Source organism: Helianthus annuus, chromosome 14, assembly GCF_002127325.2.
Source record: "Helianthus annuus cultivar XRQ/B chromosome 14, HanXRQr2.0-SUNRISE, whole genome shotgun sequence".
Classification (NCBI taxonomy): Eukaryota; Viridiplantae; Streptophyta; class Magnoliopsida; order Asterales; family Asteraceae; genus Helianthus; species Helianthus annuus.
In genome coordinates this window covers 120,193,241-120,218,314 of record NC_035446.2, presented here as the reverse complement: position 1 = coordinate 120,218,314, position 25,074 = coordinate 120,193,241, and the positions used below count along the sequence as shown (strand labels likewise).

Here is a 25,074-nt window from a genome sequence, read left to right as displayed (position 1 = left end):
CCCTTAAAAGGTGCAAGACGTGAAACAAAGAAGTTCTACTTCTCCCATGCTAGGAAATAAAACCATCTCCTCAAACTATGGTGTGGTGAAGTTCTATTTCTCTAATGCTAGGAGCGGGGGCGGTTCTTAGAAGGGCTGTGGCAGGGCCACGGCTTTTTGGCCCGGGCTTGCCAGGGCTTTTTTTAGTGCCCGTGTCTTTCGGCCCTGGCATGTTCAACGGGCAAGATCCGCCACTGGCTAGGAGCCCACTACCTTCACCATGTAAAGGTGCAAGACGTTTACGGAAGGACAATAGTTCATAAAATAAGCCCTATTACTAGTCAAATGAGTAGTTGATTCAGACATATAAACCAAACATGAGTCGCAATTGAAGGTAACATAGAATGCCTCTGTAGCAAATCTCCCAGATTGCATCAAGACCAAACTCTACATATGAGTTTTGGACAAAATATCATTCGAAACACCACCTTGTTGTTTCATTTGGTACAGAAGTTTGCTCTAAAGCTTTTTGATGAAGCGGATGGTCCAAAAGCTAACCATCAACACTTAAATCCAACATGTAGAAATGTAGAATATATAAACTATGGGATTCCAAAACCATTTCAACAAATTTAGTTCTTCATAGACATCTAATTAACAACTTATTCCTTTCACTTGCTGCTCTGCTATTGTTTATTCTGGACATGAACTTCAATCTATAAATTTTCACAATCTTGTCACAAAATTCGTAATTTAAGATCAGGATAACTAACCTGCTCGTGCTTTATGCCTTTTGAATAGACTTCGAAGTGCCTTCACAAACTGACCATGCACTTCTGAAACCTATGAAACATATAAAACCAAATAATCATATCATCAATCTAATGAAAAATACTATTACGACCAACTTAAAGTGGACATATTCAAAAAGTGCAAACCACCCTAGGGAAGCAAGAATAATAACTTGAGTACCTCTTCCATGGTGGGTGCAGAATTCTTCTTGAAATGTATTGGTTTACCAACCACCACAAGAATTGGTCGCCGTAAGGGTATAGGAGACCTGCAAAATTAAAGTTAAACAGTCACTTAAGAATGCAGAATCATATGAATTTAACATTGAAACGTACCATAAAGTACCCCAAAAGACAATAGGCATGAACTTAATAGCTCGAGAGAGCTTTAGGAAGAATCTCCCTCTTGGTTTCCACCAGTTATAAACATAGGACTGCAGCATTTAAACATGTTCTTAACATTTCACTAAAATTATCCGAACATATATTTATAAATTGAGAACGTAAAAAGAGAATTTATACCTGGCCAAAGGCGAAAACGGGAACTAAAGGAGAATTGGTCTCCATTGCCAGTCTTATGAATCCTTTCCGTGTCTTTAAAAAAGCAACCTATAGAGAATAAATAACACTGAATCAGTTAAATACATTATGTTTGCAGCAATAACTAAGGCAAATTGGAAAATAATAATCCCATCCTTCTAAAATTGGCCGATAATAATTTCAAGTCAGTTATTAGCCAATAATAATCAGACCTCGTCCAATTTTTTTGTAAAATAGTCCGCCGTTAAAATAGCTTAACGGAATTAAGCTTTTTTCCAAATTACAAACCGATGTTTTAGGGCTTTTGATCAGAACGCGGATACGAGTCGATTGATGTAAAACTTACCTCAAAATACATACTGCCCCCAACCCACGAAAACGGTGCTTCAATTCGGGTGTTTAACTTCCAATTAACAAAATTCAAGCCATTTCGAACACAATTTCGAGGTAATTTTTACATCACTCGACTCCTATCCTCGTTCTGATCAAAAGCCCTAAAACATCGGTTTGTAATTCGGAAAAAAACTTAACTCCGTTAAACTTATTTTAACGGCGGTCTATTTTACAAAAAAAATTGGACGAGGTCGGATTATTATTGGCCAATAACTGACTTGGGAATATTATCAGCCAATTTCAGAAAGATGGGATTATTATTTTCCAATTTGCCAATAAGTAATAAAACAACAGAATTAAGTATGTGTATGTGCAAAAATGAAAAACAAACCTCGGAATCATGTTCCATATAAAACACTTCCTGTACTCCACCTAGGATCACTATGCAGCTACACCCGACTTTTAAGAGAGATGAAAAATTTTCCCTTGTTGCTGGTGACAGTCCCATCCATGTCCATAAATGCCTCACGAACAGTATGTAGAACACCTGATTAACGCCAAATTACATTTACGTCAGGTTCAGTTAACCCGGAACACTGTCCAATATTTTTATTATTTTTTAGCAATTAATTAGGACATGAAATATGCTTACAAAGTTATATGTACTATCTCAATATAACAGGATTTGTTTGATTAAAAGACAAATTTGGACAACTTTGTTTGTTTCCCTTTAAGCTATTTTAAAACATAACACACATCAACCCATTATGAGTCCAAATTGCCACCTCTACAAAAAAAATCACACCATTTTGAAGTTTAAAAGATTAAAGGGTAACAAGTATTACAGCTGTACTTGCAAGGACTTTAACTTTGCCATTAGACATAAAATCTGTAAGAGCTGATAGTGTTCCAGCACCAACTGGCCAAACAAAATGGGGCTCATATCCAAAAACTGCATTAACAAGGATGGTTATCCAGTGACACAATTTTTTATTTATAAGATCTTCAATAAAGTCCTCAAAAATTGAAATGAAGGTCACTAGCTAGATCATATGAACTATAGTTATGAATTTATCTCTATTATATAATCATTTAAATTCAAGTTAAGTTTACCCAACCATAAAGAGAAAATACATATGTTGTTTGAATAAATTTCAGATTGTAATCTAATTTCTTCTGAATAGTACCAAGATCAAGAACATAAGCCAAAATTTACTGTAAGCCTGATCATGAATGAAATCTTTAATGTCCTCAACATATAGAGTAGTAGGAAAATAACCAGGCACATGCTTACATATGTACCTGAAAATGATGAAATGTATTTTGTTTTAAGCTACTTAGTCCATGTATATGATAACGCTACAATAGAAATTATGTTATCAACATATAGTAGCTCAAAGTGTCAAGCGAACACAATAAACTTGGGTTCTGTGAACCGCAACTGTATAATACCATCATACTTCACAAAAGGGATGACACAGGATGGAATTCCACTCGGCCAATCCTTCACATATCAACACGACGGAAGCCAAGACAGAAAACAAGAGATAAATACTCCTCAAGAAATAAAATGATATATTATTAAATGACAAAAACTAGTTATTATGGTCTCTTTTATGGTATATTCTAGCAATTGTCAACATGACAAAGTAGTATGTTTTGCAATGCAATAACAATTTAAAACATATGCTAAAGTTCAAATTACAAGAGAATCAAATACACACATCACTTGCGTGTTCGAGACCCATTACAACAGTGAAGTTAGACGCACATAGTATTATTAGCCACATCGTTGTAACATGTTTGGATGCTCAATAATGTAGTAATTAACAAATAAACATTATTAGGAAACTACAGCAATAATACACTTATATTAAAACTCAAAATAAAAGAAAATAATATTCTCCAGGCCATCTTTATTCTACGGATGATCCTCAATTTTCGTAAATCTGACGAGCAAGTCCAACGCAACCACTTTTTCGTATCTTAAAGCACTCAAAGTAAAGTTTTGATTTAGAAAGTTCAGATTTGACAAAAAAAATGTTAGGACAAAGGGAGTGAACCTGGCTAAAGCGAGACCCCATTTATAGTTCTCATCAACTCAACGAGAATGAACATAAGCACCACAAGCACTCCCAATACCCTGAAATTACATTTTACAAAATAATGATCAAAACTAGAAAAGAAGATTAGAGGTAAGTAAACAATTATGAAGGGGTATGGTCTCAAAAAGCCGCGCAGACCTTCCTCGAGATCACGCGCAGGACCATACTCCTTAATCAGAAACATGATCAATTCCAACCTCGCGCGGGTTACATCAGCATTTATTGACCTCGCGCAGGGTCTAAACAAGAGAAAACACTAAGTTCAACACTTAACATCCTGAAGACGAGCCTCCAACCGCCCATACCACGCGTAGGCCAGTTCCATGTGCAACAAGGGTCGGACAGGGATATGGCGAAAGGGCACTTCAGAATACACACAAGGTACAAGTGGCAGAAGAAAGGGCCAATCCGCGTCCTTCAGGCTCTGCTCAATCGTGCTCCACGATCGTTTGACGTACAGGAGACTGAAAGTACTGAAGGACGATTACGTGGCACCAATCACAGGACAGAGACACCTGTCCCACGATCTCCACTTACCTGCTGATGGCAGGGGGACAACGAAGCCGACAACAGAGACACGTGGCTCCAATCACGGTGCGCCAGCACCAGAAAACTTCTAGAAGCCACTAACGGTCGACACCAGTGGAACAAAGGGCATATCCGCTATGTTGTCGTCTTCCGGCCCAAGGCCCATCAGCCCACATCCTCTACACCTCTCCGGCTATAAATAGAATCCTTCATTCACAGGTTGATTCCATTCCCTCTACTCTCACTCTTTACTCACTTTAATCTCCTCAAAGCAGATACTTATTCTCACGCCGGAGAGGAAAAATCCCATATTCCCCTCTTAACGAGCTAACGGTGTTTCTGTTTTCGGTGTTTCTGTTTTGCAGGATTATCCAGTCGTTAAGGAGCTCAGGAAACCCAAAGAAGATTAACCCTTATGGTTGAAACATAAACCAAACTAATTAACAATAGAATTAGTTACGTGTTTTTTCATTGGCGCCCACCGGTTTTCTACAAAATCACTTTCATCTTCTTTTTTCTGAGCTTTCGTTGTTTTTTCCTTCGATCATGGCTGGTCAAGGAATCGTTCATGAGTTTGGTTTTGGAGCAAACTCTAATGCAGTGTTGGGGGAAGGCAATCAAAACGTCCAAGCCCAACATGTGGAAGAAATCGGTGAAATCGAAGTAGTCAACACTGAGGGACCCCGCGCGAGCGTCACTTGTATCACTCAGACGGTAACCCCAGGAAACAATGGTGCTGGACCCTCGAATCCAGCTCCACCTCAGAATATTTCGACGCTTCTAGGGCTACCTGAAGGTGAAACTCCAGCCTCGTGGTACGCCTAGCAAATTGCCACCATCAATGCGGCGTATCAATCTTTGAGCGCACAACAAGCAGTTTTAACGGCAGAACCGTCCTTGGTTACACCTCAAGGCTAGAGTTAGGGGGCGTGCCAGATACCCCCACAGCAAAATCTCCAAGGAAGAATCAACAGGCCTCCCCCCAGAGAAGACCAAGCGTGCATGACACGTGCGATACACGGGGAGAAACGAAAAGCTATTATGACTACCCGTCTAATGTCCAGAGAGGACCAGTTCATAGCCGGCTCATGCCGCGCAACATGAACAACGAGTGGGATGATACAAACCCAAATGACCCAACATGGCAAGATGACGAGGGTTCCTCAGTTTTCAATCGCTTGCAAAGAAATCATGAATTCTACAGGCCAAGGCAGCACGTCGGATACAGCGAAGAGGCAGAGTGAGACTTTCGCCTCGCCTATCGACCAGCTGAAGCTACAGAACACTCAAAGTTCATCACAAAGATCGCTCTGGCGCCATTGTCAAAGGAAAAATTGCCTCCAATAGTTGGAAAGTTTAACGGGCTGACTGATCCTGATGATCACGTCAGATTATTCACAACCGCTGGTTGAATGGGAGGATGGAGTATGCCCATGTGGTGCCATCTGTTTATCCAAACTTTCACGTGAGCTGCTCGCGCCTGGTTCGACAGCCTCCCACCAGGAAAGATCAAGTCATGGGTTGATTTCAGAACACAGTTTGTGAACCACTTCAGTCAGCAGAGACGTTGCCAGCGTGACACAGCTGAGGTAACAGACATTTGGCGCAGAGAGAACGAAGGTTTAGAAGATTTCATCACTCGCTTTAACAAAGAGTGCTTGGAAATTGGTGGTGTAAGTGAGCAACTCATGCGCGCTCTATTCAAGAAAGCCATTCGCTGTGATAGCCTTATCAGGACTATCATAGGAAAAGATGGAGGCTTTAAGGTTAACCCAGAAAAGGACCAAACGCTAAAAGATATTGAGAAAACGTTCAACTCGTTGAGAAGTGTGAACATGAAATTGAATCCTGCCTGATGTTCCTTTGGTATGGAAGAAGGCAAATTCTTAGGCTTCATAGTCACAAATGGCGGCTTTAAGGTTAACCCAGAAAAAGTTCAAGCCCTAAAGCGGATGTCGTCGCCTCAAACAATCAAAGAAATGCAACGATTGGCCGGCCGTTTAGCCGCGCTCAACTATTTCCTATCAAATCACGTTGCAAAGTCATATCCTTTTATTAGCACCTTGCGCAATTGCGTGAAGAAGCAAGAATTCAAGTGGACTCCCGAGGCAGAAGCCGCATTCCAGCAAATGAAAGAATGTTTGATAAAGCTCCCTACTCTGACGGCGTCGTACGAGAAGGAACCACTCATACTGTACTTATCTTCTTCGGATAAGGCAGTAGGGTCGGTATTGATGGTAGAAAGAAACGTAGTACAAACTCCAATTTATTATGTCAGTAGGATGCTTACTGATCCAGAAACAAGATATTCAACAATGGAAAAGTTGGTACTGGCGTTGCTTCATGCTTCTAGAAGGTTGCGCAGATACTTTACAGGGCACGTAATCACAGTACTTACCAACTTTCACATCGGCACAATATTGCAAAAACCAGAGACGTCTGGGCGGTTAGCAAAGTGGGCGATCGAGCTGGGGGGCCACAACATCTTGTACAGGCCACGCCCAGCCATCAAGGGTCAAGTCTTAGCAGACTTTGTCACAGAAGTCCCAGTGGAAAAAATTAAAGATTGTGAGATTGTTGAGACTCCCGCAAAAGACACATCTAATGAGCTGTGGTTACTGTACATCGATGGGGCATCAAATGAGGACGGCGCAGGAGCAGGGTTGCGCCTAGTGAGCCCCGAGAAGCATGAATTTACATACGCCATTAAGTTGGATTTCAAGAACACCAACAATGAGGCAGAATATGAGGTATTCCTGGCAGGCTTGCGCCTCGCTATAAAAAATGGGAGCTCAAAATCTACAAGCACATGTCAATTCGCTTTTGTTCGCCAGTCAACTCAACGGAATTTATCATGCAAAAGGCGAAGTTATGGCCTTATATTTGGATCAGGCAAAAGAATTGCTTCAGCAATTCAAGTCATACAAGGTAGTTCACATCAATCGCTCCGAAAACAAACCAGCAGACGCCTTGAGCAAGCTCGCTTCAACTTCCTTTCAACATCTAGCCAAAGATGTAAGGATTGAAGTACTCAAGAATCCATCAGTCCTGCTGCGCCAGGTAAATGTGATCGAAGTAGGGCAGCCATCTTGGATAACCCCTATAATTCAATATCTGCAAGAAGGAATACTCTCGGAGAGCAAAGCAGAGGCAAGGAAGATTCAAAACAAGGCCCTGCATTATGAGATGAATGGTGGTATTTTATACCGAAAGTCCTTCTTGGGGCCCTTATTGCGCTGTGTGGACCCCCAAGACGCGAATTACTTGATTAGAGAGATTCACAAAGGGATCTGCGGCATCCATGCAGGCCCACGCATGGTTGTCGCGAAGATTATGAATGCTGGTTATTAGTGGCCAGGGATGCATGTCGATGCTCTAAGGGAGTTGCGCAAATGTGACTCATGTCAAAGACACTCCCCGAAAACCTTGCGCCCGAAGAATGATCTCATCCTTGTATCCACTGCTTGGCCTTTCCAGCAGTGGGGAATTGATATAGTGGGACCTTTCCCTGACGCTCCAGGAGCCATGAAGTTCATAATCGTGGCCGTTGATTATTTTACTAAGTGGGTGGAGGCCAAAGCTCTCGCCTCAACTACTGCAATGATGGTGCGCAAGTTTATCTGGGAACACATCATTTGTAGATTTGGTCTCCCACTCAAAATCGTCACAGACAACGGTACCAATTTTTCTTCCGAGGATCTTCAAAATTGGATGAAGGAAATGAGGATTGAGCATACTTTCTCCTCCGTTGCGCATCCTCAAGGCAATGGTCAGGTGGAAAGTGTCAACAAAAGTATCGTCGAGGGGATAAAAGCCTGACTGGGCACAAAGAGAAGAGGTTGGGTAGATGAGCTCCCAAGCATCCTGTGGGCTCACCGAACCATGCCGAAGACAAGCACTGGCGAAACTCCTTTTAGCCTAGTATACGGCTCGGAGGCAGTTATCCCAGCTAAATTTGGACTCCCCTCACCGCGCTTGACAGCAGTCAACACGGTTGATAATGAAGCAGAGCGCCGTCTCGACTTGGATTTACTGGAAGAAAGACGCGAGATTGCGCGTATTAAAGAAGCAAAGTACAAGACACAGCTGGAAAGGTACTATAATGCGAGAGTCCGCATTTGTACCTTCACTCCAGGAGAATACCTCTTCAGAGACAACGAAGCTTCAAATGCTGAACGCCCAAGAAAACTAGCACCCAAATGGGAGGGCCCATACTTGGTGCATGAAGTGCTAGGGAAAGGGGCATACAAATTGCGCACTCTGGATGGATACATCATCCCATGCATGTGGAATGCGCAGCAACTGCGCAAGTGCTATATGTAATTACCTTTGGCCTTGCGCCTTTACTTTCTTATGTTGGCCACGCGCCTTTCTGATTTCTATGTTGGCTAAACGCCCTACTTGTTTACGATGTACGTTGGCCTAAGCGCCTATTTCTCAAATCAATGAAAGCATATGCCTTATGTTTTCTTTTATCATGATGACTTCTACGTTACAAATGCATGTTAAACTTTTGATTAGCACGAAAACACTTCAGTAAATTACGAGCTCTTGAGTTACGCCTCCAAGGTCCTCCGCGAGCATAGCGCGAGACCGGGCAGTTACACTCACACAAGAGCCACACTTACATTTATTCGCGCTAACTTAACCAAAGTTTCTAGCAACAGTGCAATAATTGTAACTGGACAAGAAAAGCAAACATAAAACATTATATTTAACAAGCGCAAACGCGCAACGATGACATAGAAGGAAAACTATCGTTGATTCAATCCAAAATAAGCGCAACTGCGCAATAGGTTACAACGTTTAACACCTAGAAACAAACTACAAGGCACAAAAGCCTATCTATTCATTCATGACCGTCACCGTCATCGTCATGTTTGTCATCATCGCCGTTGCCGTCACCTTCGCCATCATCGCCTGCCGGTTCCTCCTCATCAGACACTTCAACCATTTCTGGTGGGACCAGAATGGCCTTAAGACGATGGCACCAGTCGTCATGCTCTAGAGCCTTTGCGACCAAGTCCATCACTGGCGGCGCTAGATGATTTTATGCATTTTCAGCGCGAGTCAACTCCGCATTAGCTTCATCAGTCACTGAACAGTGACTTGTGTCAAACTCCTGCCCAAATACCTCCTTAACATGCTGTGCACATTCTAGATAACCTCCACGATAACCAACTGCACGCGAGGCATCTATGAGAGCAGCAACAGTTCCATCCAGTTCCCCAGCATTCAAGATTGAGTTCGCCATCTACAGCAAAAGAAACGGATGAGAAACTGGTTTTAATAAATAAAACCCAAGTTAAAAAGAGATCAATACCAGCACTAATCCCCTGCAACGCATCCATTCAGCTTCCGAGGCCAGCGTGTCAACGATGCCCTGTACCTCAGCATAGTTATTCTACGCCACATTAAGGGCAGATGAACTTATAGCACGCGCCTCCTCGGCCTTTTGCCTGGCTTCCTCAGCAGAAGCAGCTTTCGATTTTTCAGCTTCAAGATCGATCTCCAAGGACTTACTTTTGTCAACCTTCTCTCGTAGGCGACGTTTTAACTCGGCGATCTCGACGTCCTTGGCGATCATATCCTTGTCTTTTCCTGACAGCTGCGCCTTCACCTCAGCCGGCCCAACCTACAAAGGGTAAAAGACTTAGACAATTATACAAACAAAGCACAAAGGGAGAAAGAGCAAATGTTTCCCAAACCTCAGCATTCTCCTTCGCAACCTGCGCATCTTCAACCTTCCCACTCAGTTCCACAACCTTACCCTCAAGCTCCGTAATCTTTTTGCGAGCCGCATACGCGCACTGGTTGTCCTTTTCACATATTTTCTTGAACTCAGCACGCTCCTTAGACAATAGCTCCTCAGCTGCACGAAGTTTGCCGCGACGGCCTTCACGACCCCACTCTTCTGATTTCCTATCAGATTCAAATTTCGCTTTTTCCTCAACAAAGGCAGCTTTAGCATTCTCATAATCCTTCACTTCTTTCACCAGGCGGTCACGATACTTCTCCCAATTAGCCCGTTCCTTGACCATTGTGCGCCATTCCCGCACAATCTGTTGATTGGCGGCGCGAGTGTTGGCCTCTCCAACAACGTAGGCTTGGTACAACCCATCATTGGTTCGCGCCCTTTGGCGATTCACTTCACCAGGAGTAAAGGAATTTAAGAGCCATTCTCGACAGGCTGAAAACTCCTTGAACGTGTCTTTTTGCTTTAGACCCCAGGGAGCTTGGTGTGGAGCGTTGCCGCGCAACTCCTCGGTATACGTCTTGTAATACAGATCACCAATAGTATCTTTTAGACCGATCGGAGATTGCGGTATAAAACTTCCAGGACCACCAGATCTCGCGCCACCAGCAGCAGTAGTTTTCTCCTTATCAACAGCCGAACCAGACCCCCCAGCAGAAGTTACTTGAGTAGTTTGAACAGGGGCATCAGCTGACAAAGGTTTAATCGGTTTCTTCACCTACGGACATTTCCCTCTCTCATGAATGGGCTGGTCAAGCCCTGTGATGTGAATGACCTCCGGACCCTGCGCCTTCTCAGGAAGAGTTGCAGCAGTAACCTCGGTCTCCTTGGGTTCAGTAAGAGGCTTGTCAGCAGTTCCCTTTTTCTCCATCTCCTTCTCCTTATCAACAGGCTTCTCGCCAGCCTGTGGCTTCTCCTTCTCAGACTCAGTACCCTTGAAGGGTTTGATGGTAACCTTGGTGACCTTGGGCGTTTTCTGCGCTGGCTCTGTGGCTTCGGTGATGACGACACCCTTCTTTTCTGTAGTTTTCTTTTTGGCCTCTGCAAAAATAGAGTGTTAAAGAAAGTTGACAAAGAAGCATAAAGTAAGATCAAGAAACTAACCAGGAGAAAATATGTAAAAGGAGCGCAAGTTGCTCCTTTTTCCGATCAGAGGAACTTGATGCGTGTGTAGTGTAATATATTTTTGATGTATATTTTAAGCCCTTTTTACACTTTTAGCCAAGTTTTAAATTTATAAAACACGATATTTACTAACACTAAACACACATATGGGCAAGTGCACCCATCGTGGACGTAGTATAGTGTTGGTAAGATACCGAGGTCGTCCAAGGACACAAGAGCTTTTAGTACCGGTTTATCCTCAACGTCTAATCAAAACAAAAAGTTAGAAAAGGTTTTTTAAACTAAGAAAATAAAAACTAACTAAATGCTGAAAAATAAAAATAAAATAAAAACAGATAGACAAGATGAATCACTTGGATCCGACTCGTGTATTAGTATAACCTTTGATTATTTTCGCACTTTTGCACTTGTTTAAGAGATTATCTTAGTTATTGTAGTAGGCCCCACTTTTGCAGGCGACGTTACCCTCAACCCAGTAGTTTGAGTCAGCAAGGATACAATCCTAAAGGGTTGGATTATTGGAAGACAATGAATTAAGTTATTAATGCAAATTGTGGTAGGCCCCGCTTTTGGCGGTGACGTTACCCTCGGCTAAGTAGTCTGAGTCAGCAGGGATACAGTCCTAAATGGCCGGGTTATAATACTAATAGTAGTTAACTTATGAGGGGGTCAAAGAGTTTGGATCCCCGCCATCCAATACCTATGGGCATTGAAGGAGATCCTACTAAATTTGACCCAGGTCCCTTGCAGGACCTCTAAACGCTGAACAAGGGCAAGACCCTTACCAAACTGTTCCCTTAACCCTGACCAGGTAGCCAACATACCTCCATATAGACCGTGGAGATATGAATGGTGAAAATCTTTTATTTTATATAGACAGTAAAATAATGCCAAGACACCACGGACAAACGATAAGGAAAGATCACCTTCAACATAAGCAACTAGTTATTAAAGTCATTAATACAAAACCAAATAAAAAGTGCAAAAGATTAAAAATAAAAAGTATTATACTAAACACTTGTCTTCACCAAGTGATGTAAGAGACTTAGGCAAACATGGCCTTGATTGTCAAGAACTCTTACGATCAATCTTGGATCCCGAGACGACTCACACACTCTACGATGGACAATGGATGATGGTGGTGGATGATGGTGTTATGGTGGTGGTGGGTGGTGGATGAAGTGTGAGAGAGGTGGTGTGCCAAGGGATGAGTTGAAATGAAACCAAGCACTCCTATTTATAGGCTGAACAGAAGGCTGGGCACGGCCCCGTGTCCGCTGGACACGCCCCCGTGCCCGTCTGACACTCTCTCTCTTCATTAATTGTAATTCGCAATTACAATTAATGCGCCTGCTGTACTTTCGCCACGCCCCCATGCTCACTGGACACGGCCCCGTGGTGGGCAATAGAAGCTTCTAAATGTTTGTCTTTTCTGCTGCTTCTTGGGCACGGCCCCGTGCTGGCTGAGCACGAGGCATGTTCAGTCTTCTGTTTTCTCTTCTTTGCTTGGGAGGATGCCGTTGAGGGGTCGGGCAATCTACTTTTGTTCCTTTTCTTGTATTTATGTTAGAATTAGCTGTCTTTTTGCTTCTTTTGTGAATTTGAGCTCATTTCATCCTGAAAATACAAAAGGAAGACAAAAACACTCTTTTCCCAACATTAGTACTTAAAAAGGGTTAGTTTTATGCTTTATTTGATGTACTTTATATGTTGCATTTTACACACATCAAATACCCCCACACTTGAACTTTTGCTTGTCCTCAAGCAAAACTCTTTAAATATTTGGCTTACACTCCCAAATGGAATGGGTAAAAGAGAAGGTTTTTGGCTTGTCATAGAGTGTCGGGAATCCAAGATCTTTTTGTGTTTGTTTTCAATCCTATTCGTTATGATTTATTTAGAACGTTTCATAAGAGAAATTACTTATTTGGGCATAGCATGCCTTTTTAAAATTTCATTTATATACAAGTTCACATACCTCACGGGAGAAATCACTCAACACTCGGCCGACGGTGTATTTTTTTAGTGAATCACTCGAGAGCGGCATGGAACTTATGCCTACCATAAACTTGCCAAGCAATCAATCCTCCTCCTTTTTAACTATATACCTTTGTAAATATCAAGAGGACTTTTTTTTGGGGGGGGGTGAAGGGTTAGGCTTGGGCTAAAGGTGGGTGGTTGGGTTAGTGGTTAGTAAAAGGGCGAAAATCGTAAAAAGCGTCGGTTTTCGTAAAACACTTTGTTTTTAGTGACTTTTTTATTTTGAAGTATTTCTCCAAACAAGCTTTTGTTTTCATAGCTTTGTTTGTTTTTAACTTCATCATTTTTTATTTTTTATTTTTTATTATTATTTTTTTTTATCACACAAAAAAACTGAGCTTACGAAAAACCGAGCTTGTTAATAAAAAGGGTTTTTGGTGGGTAAAAAGGGTTTTAGGGTAAAGAAATGAAAGGTTTAGGCTCAAAGGGGTTAACTAGGGGGATTTTGGGTAGGTGGTAAAAAAAATTGAAAAATAATGGTGTAGAAAGAAAAATGGTTAGTCCTAATGCCTCCATCATTTACTTACTTGGGTTTAAGTTGGTAAGGACCGGGAATGAATCGTCGTGGCAAGTTCTAGAGTTGTAAGAACCAAGCGGCTATTCACACAAGAAACGAAAAATGAGCATTTAGTCTAAAGATGTAAATTTGTATGCTCAATAAAGGCTCAAAACTCACTTTTGTGGGAATGGGTTTTTATGTGATCGAGCATATATAATCAAATTTTAACTAAGCTTGTCATGTCGTTTCATAATTTTCTTATGTTGGTTCTTGTTATCACGACGTTTTCGGTTGTAAAATTATAAAAATATAACCTTATTAATCTTAGGATTCCTAACTTAAACTTTAGACAAGTAAAAAAAATAAAAAAAATGAAAATTTTTTGAAAAACATTTGGGGTGTTTAGCGGTTCCAATAGAGTTTTGTGTAAGGCTTGTTGTTAGGACTTGCAAAATTTCAAGGTGTTAGCTTCCCCCCACACTTAAATTACACATTGTCCACAATGTGTCCCAAAAATAAATTTTTAGATTGATTGGATGTGTAATTTGGTGTTAAAAAGCAAAGATTTGTGTTACTGGCAGTCTGGACACGGCCCCGTGGGGACCGGACACGGCCCCGCGTTCAGGTGCCAGTAACAGAAATTAAAGAAATGAGACAGAAGTCTGGACACGGGGGCGTGTCTGGTGGACACGGGGGCGTGTCTGTTGAACACGGCCCTTGTCCAGTTACCTGAACTGGGCATTTTTCTGCAGGGGGTTCAGCACGGGGCCGTGTTGGTTGAGCACGGCCCGTGTTGAGCCTTCTGTAATGGAGAAATTTGTGACGGGTTGCCTCGTTCTTGTGCATGGGGCCATTTTTCTCGTTCCCTTTGTCATCCTTTACCACCATGAGTGTGTTTTATTTATTATAAACCATCAAACTTTTAAAAACCATCATTTCATTGCAACCATAGAGAGACATTACATATAGTTTCTAATTAAAATAAAATAAAAACTTAACTAAATAGGTCAGGAAATACACGAGGTTATCATAAAGGGTTCTACTTCTTAAGAAAATTTCGAGAATAGTTTCTCGATGTAGTAGGACCTTCGGCCGATGGTTCCTTAGATGTCGTTCAAAGCCATTCTTCTATCTCCCTTGGAAGGAAGAAGGTGGCTTCATTTTCCTCAGTGTTTTGAGGGGGAACATTTACCGGGATTCCTTGCACCACCCTTTGCGGAGGCTCTTGGTGCATGGCATACCATTCGGCTGGAATGATGACCTCGGGCACTACATTCCACGCTCTTTGGGTTATTATGGGAACCAAAGGCGGGGAAGCAAGAAGGTTTAACCTCTGGTGCAAGAGGTTTACTTCTCAAAGACAACCCTCCAATCCCACCGTCAGATGGTTGATACGGTCCACTAACGCTTCCTCCACTCCCGTCATTTCATCAATGGCCTCCCTTAAGGCGTAAACATAGTTTACCAGGGAGTCTTCTGCTGTGCACGACCTCCTCCCCTGTCGGTTATTTCTTGAAGATGACCCGCTTGCTCTGCTTGCCATTTTCTGAGAAAGAAACCGAAGAGAAATAAATTTTTACAAAACAGTACTTCGGACACGGCCCCGTGTTCGCTGAACACGGCCCCGTGTCCATTTTTCTGCAGGATTTTAGGCTAAGGATCCTTGGAGTTTTAAATTATTTTCATGATTTTTAACTATGGTTTAAGCTTAGATAATTTAAAATAAAGTTATACAACTAACTTTAAACAAGAATCCGTAGCAAATAATCTTACAAACTTCACATAGAGGGTTGGAATCATGGAGTTTCCAAGCTTCCATGGAGGAAATGTTGAAAAATTTTGAAAGAAGAGGAAATGAACAAGAGTGGAAGGGACAAGATGGTCCTTGGGAACCTTCTTTTAGCACTTACCTAGGATGGTATGAGTGAAGATCCCAGGAATCTCTGTCTAGTGAAGTGGTCAAAAATGAGTAGGAATCAGGCTGCATTTAAAGAAAACGACACCGCACTGGACACGGCCCCATGTTCGCTGGACACGGCCCCGTGTGCAGAGAAAATCCTGACACATTTTGTCCGTATTCTGACAAAATCTGCAGAGAATCTTTTAGGTGAGCACGGGGGCGTGTCGACCGGACACGGCCCCGTGTCTGGAGTCTGTCTTATGGAGTTTTGTTGTTCCTAAGGATCTCGTTGATATCGGGTGGTTCCTTACTGGATGGAACAACCCCAAAGTGCCTAAGATACCTTAATTGTCCTAGACTAAAGCGAGAACGCAAGAGGTTGTCAGTGAGGGTAATTCCTATTTTCATTCTAGGTGGACAAGTCCAACCCTTTTCCGGGATCTCGTTAAAGAAGGTGTATGCCGAATCGCTCAGGTCTATGTATGCACCGAACGAAGTCGATGGAGAGTCCTTCACGGCACAATCGGCATAGGGACGACTATCGTCCAAGTCTTCTCTAGGTATGAAGGTATTTTCGGAAGCAACGAGGTTGTCGGAATGCGGTTCCAACAATTCTTCATGGTCATCGTCTTGTGGAGGATCGATAAAATCCTTCCTAAGTTCTTTTGACCAATTTAGAATTAGCTCTTCTAGTTGAAATAACTCGTCAAGGAGCATTTCCCCTAGAATATCTGGCTGGGCGCATTCGAGTGAGAGATAGTGCTTATTTTTACTTTCGCCCCTCTTAAGGTTATAAGGAATTGGTGGGTCTATATAGTGGGGCCTATAATTTAGAAAGTAACATTTTAATTCTTCATGTTCGCCTCCACATAATTGACACCACGTACCATAAGAGTGCCGAAAGTAAAAAAGAATTACTATCGCTCATGTTTATGTCAGAAATTACCAACCGCCGGGATCTAACGGTTCTGTTTTCAGTAAGAGAATCTTGGGCACGGGGGCGTGTTGGGTGAGCACGGCCCCGTGTTCAGCTTACTGTCTGACTTAAAACAGGATTGCCAGTTCCAATGATTGAGCACGGGGGCGTGTTCAGCGGGCACGCCCCGTGCTGAGCTCTGCAGAAGCTGAAAAACTACGAAAAATCCTAAAAATTAAAAAGAGAAATAAAAATATGATTAGGCCGTTGATTCCTAACTTTCTTAAAATCCTTGTGTCCCCGGCAACGGCGCCAAAAAACTTGATGCGTGTGTAGTGTAATATATTTTTGATGTATATTTTAAGCCCTTTTTACACTTTTAGCCAAGTTTTAAATTTATAAAACACGATATTTACTAACACTAAACACACATATGGGCAAGTGCACCCATCGTGGACGTAGTATAGTGTTGGTAAGATACCGAGGTCGTCCAAGGACACAAGAGCTTTTAGTACCGGTTTATCCTCAACGTCTAATCAAAACAAAAAGTTAGAAAAGGTTTTTTAAACTAAGAAAATAAAAACTAACTAAATGCTGAAAAATAAAAATAAAATAAAAACAGATAGACAAGATGAATCACTTGGATCCGACTCGTGTATTAGTATAACCTTCGATTATTTTCGCACTTTTGCACTTGTTTAAGAGATTATCTTAGTTATTGTAGTAGGCCCCTCTTTTGAAGGCGATGTTACCCTCAACCCAGTAGTTTGAGTCAGCAAGGATACAATCCTAAAGGGTTGGATTATTGGAAGATAATGAATTAAGTTATTAATGCAAATTGTGGTAGGCCCCGCTTTTGGCGGTGATGTTACCCTCGGCTAAATAGTCTGAGTCAGCAGGGATACAGTCCTAAATAGCCGGGTTATAGTATTAATAGTAGTTAACTTATGAGGGGGTCAAAGAGTTTGGATCCCCGCCATCCAATACCTATGGTCATTGAAGGAGATCCTACTAAATTTGACCCAGGTCCCTTGCAGGACCTCTAAACGCTGAACAAGGGCAAGACCCTTACCAAACCGTTCCCTTAACCCCCGACCAGGTAGCCAACATACCTCCATATAGACCGTGGAGATATGAATGGTGAAAATCTTTTATTTTATATAGACAGTAAAATAATGCCAAGACACCACGGACAAACGATAAGGAAAGATCACCTTCAACATAAGCAACTAGTTATTAAAGTCATTAATACAAAACCAAATAAAAAGTGCAAAAGATTAAAAATAAAAAGTATTATACTAAACACTTGTCTTCACCAAGTGATGTAAGAGACTTAGGCAAACATGGCCTTGATTGTCAAGAACTCTTACGATCAATCTTGGATCCCGAGACGACTCACACACTCTACGATGGACAATGGATGATGGTGGTGGATGATGGTGTTATGGTGGTGGTGGGTGGTGGATGAAGTGTGAGAGAGGTGGTGTGCCAAGGGATGAGTTGAAATGAAACCAAGCACTCCTATTTATAGGCTGAACAGAAGGCTGGGCACGGCCCCGTGTCCGCTGGACACGCCCCCGTGCCCGTCTGACACTCTCTCTCTCTTCATTAATTGTAATTCGCAATTACAATTAATGCGCCTGCTATACTTTCGCCACGCGCCCGTGCTCACTGGACACGGCCCCGTGGTGGGCAATAGAAGCTTCTAAAGGTTTGTCTTTTCTGTTGCTTCTTGGGCACGGCACCGTGCTGGCTGAGCACAGGGCGTGTTCAGTCTTCTGTTTTCTCTTCTTTGCTTGGGAGGATGCCGTTGAGGGGTCGGGCAATCTACTTTTGTTCCTTTTCTTGTATTTTTGTTAGAATTAGCTGTCTTTTTGCTTCTTTTGTGAATTTGAGCTCATTTCATCCTGAAAATACAAAAGGAAGACAAAAACACTCTTTTCCAAACATTAGTACTTAAAAAGGGTTAGTTTTATGCTTTATTTGATGTAATTTATATGTTGCATTTTACACACATCAAACTCCACCAGGCTTTGGCAATACCGAAGCACCAACCGCAGCCTCCCTGCTCCTTTTCCTGATTAAATTCACAGCAGGCTCTTCCTCCTCATCCGCTTCTTCTTCGTCCTCTTCTTCTCCATGCGCGAAAGAAAACGGAGTGGCCCCAGCATCAGGGTTGCGAGAACCCGCGCTCCCTGAGCTCTTTGAACCAGCAGCTCCCGCCTTCTTCTCGTATACGCGCGATAAACCTTCAAATAAGTCACTGATAATAACGTAATCTTCTAAGTTACTTTGACGAAGGCGGAGGGTACCTTTATCAGCAACACCAGCGGTTGCGCGGCTACTTCCACCCTTCCTGCTAGTCACATCAGCATCGATGGTGATAATCTTCTTCTTTTTGGGTTTTTCCTTTTTCTCTTCAGGGTCAATGCCCAAGTCGCGAAGCACACCTGCAAAGATGGTAGACCAGGAACTTAACTCTCCATTGGAAGATCCGACAGACTCCTCGCTGGAAAGATAAACAATCTCTTTCCCAGCAGAAGTCAAAGCGCATAGAGGTTGAGGGTTAGGTATATGCGCACCTTCGGTTGCAGTAGGTGGATCGGCGAAAGCATCAGCAACTGGATACATAAAATGACCTTTAATCTGGTCATACCAGTATTCTTCTCCAGCCCTAAGCGAGCGCACACCCACAGACCCACCAAAAGTGGGGAAGGCAGCTTGGTACAAATGCGCCTCTACACGTCAAATTACATAAATAAGCACAAGTTACGAAACAAGAAATCAAAGAAATTGAGAAATTAACTAACCTCTATCGTCAAACTTCAAAATTGGAACGTCCTTGCTATCCGCCGCCCATTGGTCACTCATCCCCGCCGATACCAAGATGTTCTCACCAAACACTCGGTTTGGGGTGGCAGTAAGCTTCAGATACCAATTTTCCTGCTTAGGAATCGGCAGATCCTCTTTCACAATCGGCTCAGACCAGGCACGAAAGGTCATGGCGATCGGTATCACCTCCTCGCGAATAAAAAAGAACTTTGGCTTCCAGTCATGAAAGCTCTTAGGAGGATTCAGAAGTATCTTCTTCGCAACCCCTCGACTAGCGAACGAGTAGAAGCCCATATTTCTGATCAGTTGGTAGAAGACCCTGAATTTTTCCACAGTGGGCTCAATATCATGCGATCGGCAAAGGAACTCGAAGTGTCGAACCCTGACCATCCCGGGAGGACTCATCTGTGATATATGAAACCCATAAAACTGAAGAATATGAGCCATGAAATTCGTCGCCGGCAACCAGAAGTTGCCTTGATGAAAGAAATCTTCAAACAAAGTGATGTACCCCGGCGGTACATCAGCGACCGTCTGATTCTGACCGGGGTACTTGGCATCCCATTCCGGTGGAAACCGGAAACTCCGTACAATCTGTTCGAATAGCCCTAAGTCCCATTTAAGGACATGGACGGGACCTTCCTCACCGGGATTATCTTCCTGATGTTCTGCAGCCATAATCTTTGAGTATAACCGACGGAATGCTCTAAACTTGAAGATGTGATGAAGAATCTTCAAAAATCTGCTATAGACCACTTGAAGATTTGAAGATCTGCAGAAAGTAAAGAGAGAAAATAGCGGCAATAGAAGAGGAAGTGATCTCCTCCCTCATCTCATCGGATATATATACCCAGCGCATTTAATGCGATGGGTAAACGTACCGAAATCACCGCGCACGTGACCAATCAGAAAACCCCACGTAAGGCGGGATTCTTGGAGTAACGGTTACCACGCGCGCGTGGACTTGACTCACCTGACGGAAAGCTGAACCGTCAGGGACAACTTGATGACAGCCGTGTCAGCAGTCAACTCAAACGTCGCCATCAACGACATTTGCTCCAACCCGTTCAGAATTCAAATTTCAAGGGTTTTCCCGCCCAAAGCCACTACAAACTTCACGCAGAAGCTACTAAGGCCGCGCAGCATTTACAATAAATCAATAACCCTGCGCGCTTCAACCTAAAGACAGTGAATCATCAAGAACCAAACCCGGTAGACGCGCCGTAGTAACTGACAAGCAATTACACGCGCGCTGTCAACCAGGATGAGGCAAGCATTATCAAGCATTAACACTCCTTTTTTTCTAATTCCAGAGCTCCAACCACTTGCTACGCGCATGGTGCAGCACTGGACTGGGGGGACTTGAATGGGTATGGTCCCAAAAAGCCGCGCAGACCTTCCTCCAAGTCGCGCGCAGGACCATACTCCTTAATCAGAAACATGTTCAATTCCAACCTCGCGTGGGTTACTTCAGCATTTATTGACCTCGCGCAGGGTCTAAACAAGAGAAAACACTAAGTTTAACACTTAACATCCTGAAGACGAGCCTCCAACCGCCCATACCACGCGTAGGCCAGTTCCATGTGCAACCAGGGTCGCGCAGGGATATGGCGAAAGGGCACTTCAGAATACACACAATGTACAAGTGGTAGAAGAAAGGGCCAATCCGCGTCCTTCAGGCTCTGCTCAATCGTGCTCCACGATCGTCTGACGTACAGGAGACAGAAAGTACTGAAGGACGATTACGTGGCACCAATCACAGGACAGAGACACATGTCCCACGATCTCCACTTACCTGCTGATGGCAGGGGGACAACGAGGCCGACAACAGAGACACGTGGCTCCAATCACGGTCCGCTAGCACCAGAAAACTTCTAGAAGCCACTAACGGTCGACACCAGTGAGACAAAGGGCATATCCGCTATGTTGTCGTCTTCCGGCCAAAGGCCCATCAGCCCACATCCTCTACACCTCTCCGGCTATAAATAGAACCCTTCATTCACAGGTTGATTCCATTCCCTCTACTCTCACTCTTTACTCACTTTAATCTCCTCAAAGCAGATACTTATTCTCACGCCGGAGTCTGGTTAAGAGGGAAACCCCCATATTCCCCTCTTAACGAGCTAACGGTGTTTCTGTTTTGCAGGATTATCCAGTCGTTAAGGAGCTCAGGAAACTCAAAGAAGATTAACCCTTATGGTTGAAACATAAACCAAACTAATTAACAATAGTATTAGTTACGTGTTTCTTCAAATTACTAACAGAAAGTATATGTGAAGAGGGAGCAATAAGAAGAAAGCCACAATGAGAACTATAAGATGGACAGAGCCCAGCCATATTATCTTTGCAAAGAATGTATGAATTGGTGAAACATGTTCACTTGTAGACACCGCCGGTGTTGGTTCCTGCAGTGATGGAAGGATTCCACTCGTCTCCTCTGTCTTCGACATGAGGAAAGTGGCGGGTGAACAGCCACAAAAGCTATGAGAGTTGTAAACCTGTTACAATGTGAAGTCAGGCCAAGGTGTGTAATGGTGTTTCACGTCCCACAATTGACAATCCCAAGTGGACACCATTCATGTCCCTTTTTCACGTTCCACAACACATAAGAGAGAACTAATGAGAAACGTGAATAATAAATTTCTAAGCAAAATTGTGTAGTTCTAAACTTTAAACATTTAGTTAGGGGTACCTACCCACATCAGTTAAGTCCAAAATTCTATGCAAGTTCAACATATTAAAGCTTCGTTGAAATAGTGAACAGACTTTTAATATTTGTAACAAATCACATGTGTATTAATCTTATAAAACATAGCTATTATTGAGTTATTATAATCGACGAAATGGGTGTGGTGAATGATGGAATTCTAATCATGCATGATAATTAATAAAAAGAAACTAGAACCATTAAACTATTATAATACTGGGTGTTATAGACGCAACTACCATCGCCAATGGCGAAGCTTGAGATCTCCGACCAGGGGGCGGAAGTCACCGGAACTAAAATTTCTATAAAACCAAGGGGGGGGGGGGGGGCGAAAACGTATATACCCAAAAATTTCTATACGGACTCTACATATTTTCCACTACTGAGCGAAAAGTTCGGGGATCAGCCGCCCCCTCCCGCCCTACTTAAGCTTCGCCCATGACAATCGCCTCTTAAACTCCGTACACTATGTACACATGCCGTAATACCATATTGTGAATCCTTTCACGTCTTCGTATTTTTTTCCCTTATACACACAAATATGTATTTGTGGTGGGTGGGGGTAGGAATTAACTAAATATAAATGATAAATTTAATAAAAAGGGTGTAGAAAGTAATATGGACAATTGATCAAGTGTAAATGCATCTCAGGATGATAGACACGGATGTGGCTTCTCGAAGATTTGCTGAAGATTTGCAGATCCCGCATATATCAAGGGGGAATCTGTAAATGCACCTAAGTTTGATAAATGATGGATGCTGCCAAAGAATAAATCTCCATGGACTTGTTTTGCAATATGTTGATAAGAGATCTAACACAATGAATAAGTCTCTTTGGTCCGCATTTGTTATTTAAAGTCATCAGAACTTATGTTTTTAAGAAAGCTTGTCCGAATTTGTTATTCTGGTTTGCCTGGATGTCCGAATTTATTATTTTGGTATTGTAAGAACTTATAAGTTCTTTAGTTTGTCCGAATTTGTAGAATAGGATTGTTAGTACTTATTTGTTAAGTACTAACAAGTGTTCTCATTTTGTTCTTGTCCGAGGGGCGGACCCAAGCCCACCCCAAGGTGGGCGGGCGCACCCCTGGAGAAAAAAAAATTAGTGCTAATTTTTGTCGAAAATCCCGTCCGCACCCCTTGGAATTTTTCGTCCGCACCCCTTGGAATTTTTCGACCGCACCCTTGAAATTTTTCGTCCGCACTCCTTAGGTAAAAAGTGTTATCAATTTATATTTTATATTTTTTTAGTAAACTTCTATTTAAAAAAATACTACCTAAATTATATAACTTTTAATACCTAACTAACTAAACCCAAATACCCATACCTTTACCCACTTATAATTTCTAACTAGTTAGCCCACTAAGTTTTAGCCCATTAACCAAACCCAACAATATTTCAAACTATAATAAAATAATTAAAGCCCAAAACCTTTAGAAATTATCTCCCGCTCTCTCTCTCTTGCGTCCCTGCACTGCCAACGAACAACATCACCCAACGACAACAGTCCAGCAGCCGGCGACCACCGTAATCAGCCACCATACCACCGTAGTTTGACACCAAATCTAACCGGAATCCGAACACGGGTAAGTTTCTTTGTTATTTTGATGACTTTGGTTGATATTATAGGAGAAAAAAAAAGGGTAATAAAGTTGTTAAATAGGTTTGAAATTTTGTGTGTTTTGACGTTATTTATGGTTGTTTAGATGATTTTTAGGGTGATTATGTTGTTTATATATTTTTAGATTATGTTGTTTATATATTTTTAGGGTGATTACAATTTACGTTATGATTTCTAGGGCTTGAATAGTTGAAAATTAAAATTAAATTTGAAACATTATGTTATGGAGCGATAAACTTATGTTATATAGAGAAAGAATTGCTTAAGAATTTTAATTTTAGATGATGTTTTGGATAGATTTCAAAAAATGAAAACTCGTAGGGCGTCGACGTTTTAATTATGTTTGTAACAAGGTTTGACATGTTTTTGATGATTGTATAAATTTAGTTTGATGTTCGTTTGTTTTACATGACCCGACCTGACCCGATACGAACCGGTTTTTTTTACTTATATACCTAGGGGCCTAAAATTTTTAAAAATATTCCGCACCCCCATGAAAAAATTTCTAGGTCCGCCACTGCTTGTCCGTATTTAAGTCTAGGGTTTCATTTGTAAGGACTTATGTGTCTGTATTAGACTCTGTATAAGATATTCTTAGTGAATGAATGATTTATAGCATTGGTTTTTGGGAAAACTTTGTGCGCAAGATACATTCTAGAGAGAGAAACAAAACCCTAACTTTGGGTGTTCATCACTGTGTGTGATTGTTGATTGTGAATACTCAGTGTATTCAGTGTTCTATCATCTTCTACACCTTCTGTACGAGCTCTACGTTGCGGTACGAGACATGCGGTGGTTTCCGCACATCGCGTGTGTGTCGAACGATCCGGGTTTTGTGTGTTCGAGGTGTGTTCGTTGAAGGTAGACGCCCTTACAGTAGTGAATTTGATATTCAATAACAAGACTAGTTCTCAATAACAAAATTTTGCTACATTGGCAAATTCATTCTTTAGCACCGAAGTTCTTTAGTAGTGAACATGTTGTCGGTACTAAACATTGTTGAGATAATTCAAATACGGTATGCATGGGGCTGTTTGCATGGGTTTATGCTTGTTTGTTTACTGTTCTCTTTTATTATTTTAGTAATGGATCAGTAAAGTAGGAGTGGTCTTTGCATGTTTAAAGTAGCGGGTCAGTTGTTTTCAGTTTCTCTCCCCATGTTTGAGTCGTGTGTTTGTATTTCTCTTTTAAATAGTGTCTTTGGTGATGAATGAGAATGATGAGAGTTCTGCCAATTTCTCAGTGTTTGATACTTTATACTTGTGAGTGTGAAAAGTGAGAGTGCTCATAACGCTTCTAAAACCAACAAACATGTCTATTAGTAGTAAGTATACTCTGCAGTACCAAATTTGTTCTTTAGTACTAAAATGGAGCAACGATTATAAAACCGAAAGTAGTGGCA

The 25,074-nt window shown here is 42.1% G+C and overlaps 1 pseudogene; it reads right to left on the bottom strand.

Moving 5' to 3' along the window:
- Window positions 1-716: 716 nt before the first annotated feature.
- Window positions 717-21,793, bottom strand: LOC110909199 (annotated as a pseudogene).
- Window positions 21,794-25,074: the final 3,281 nt, after the last annotated feature.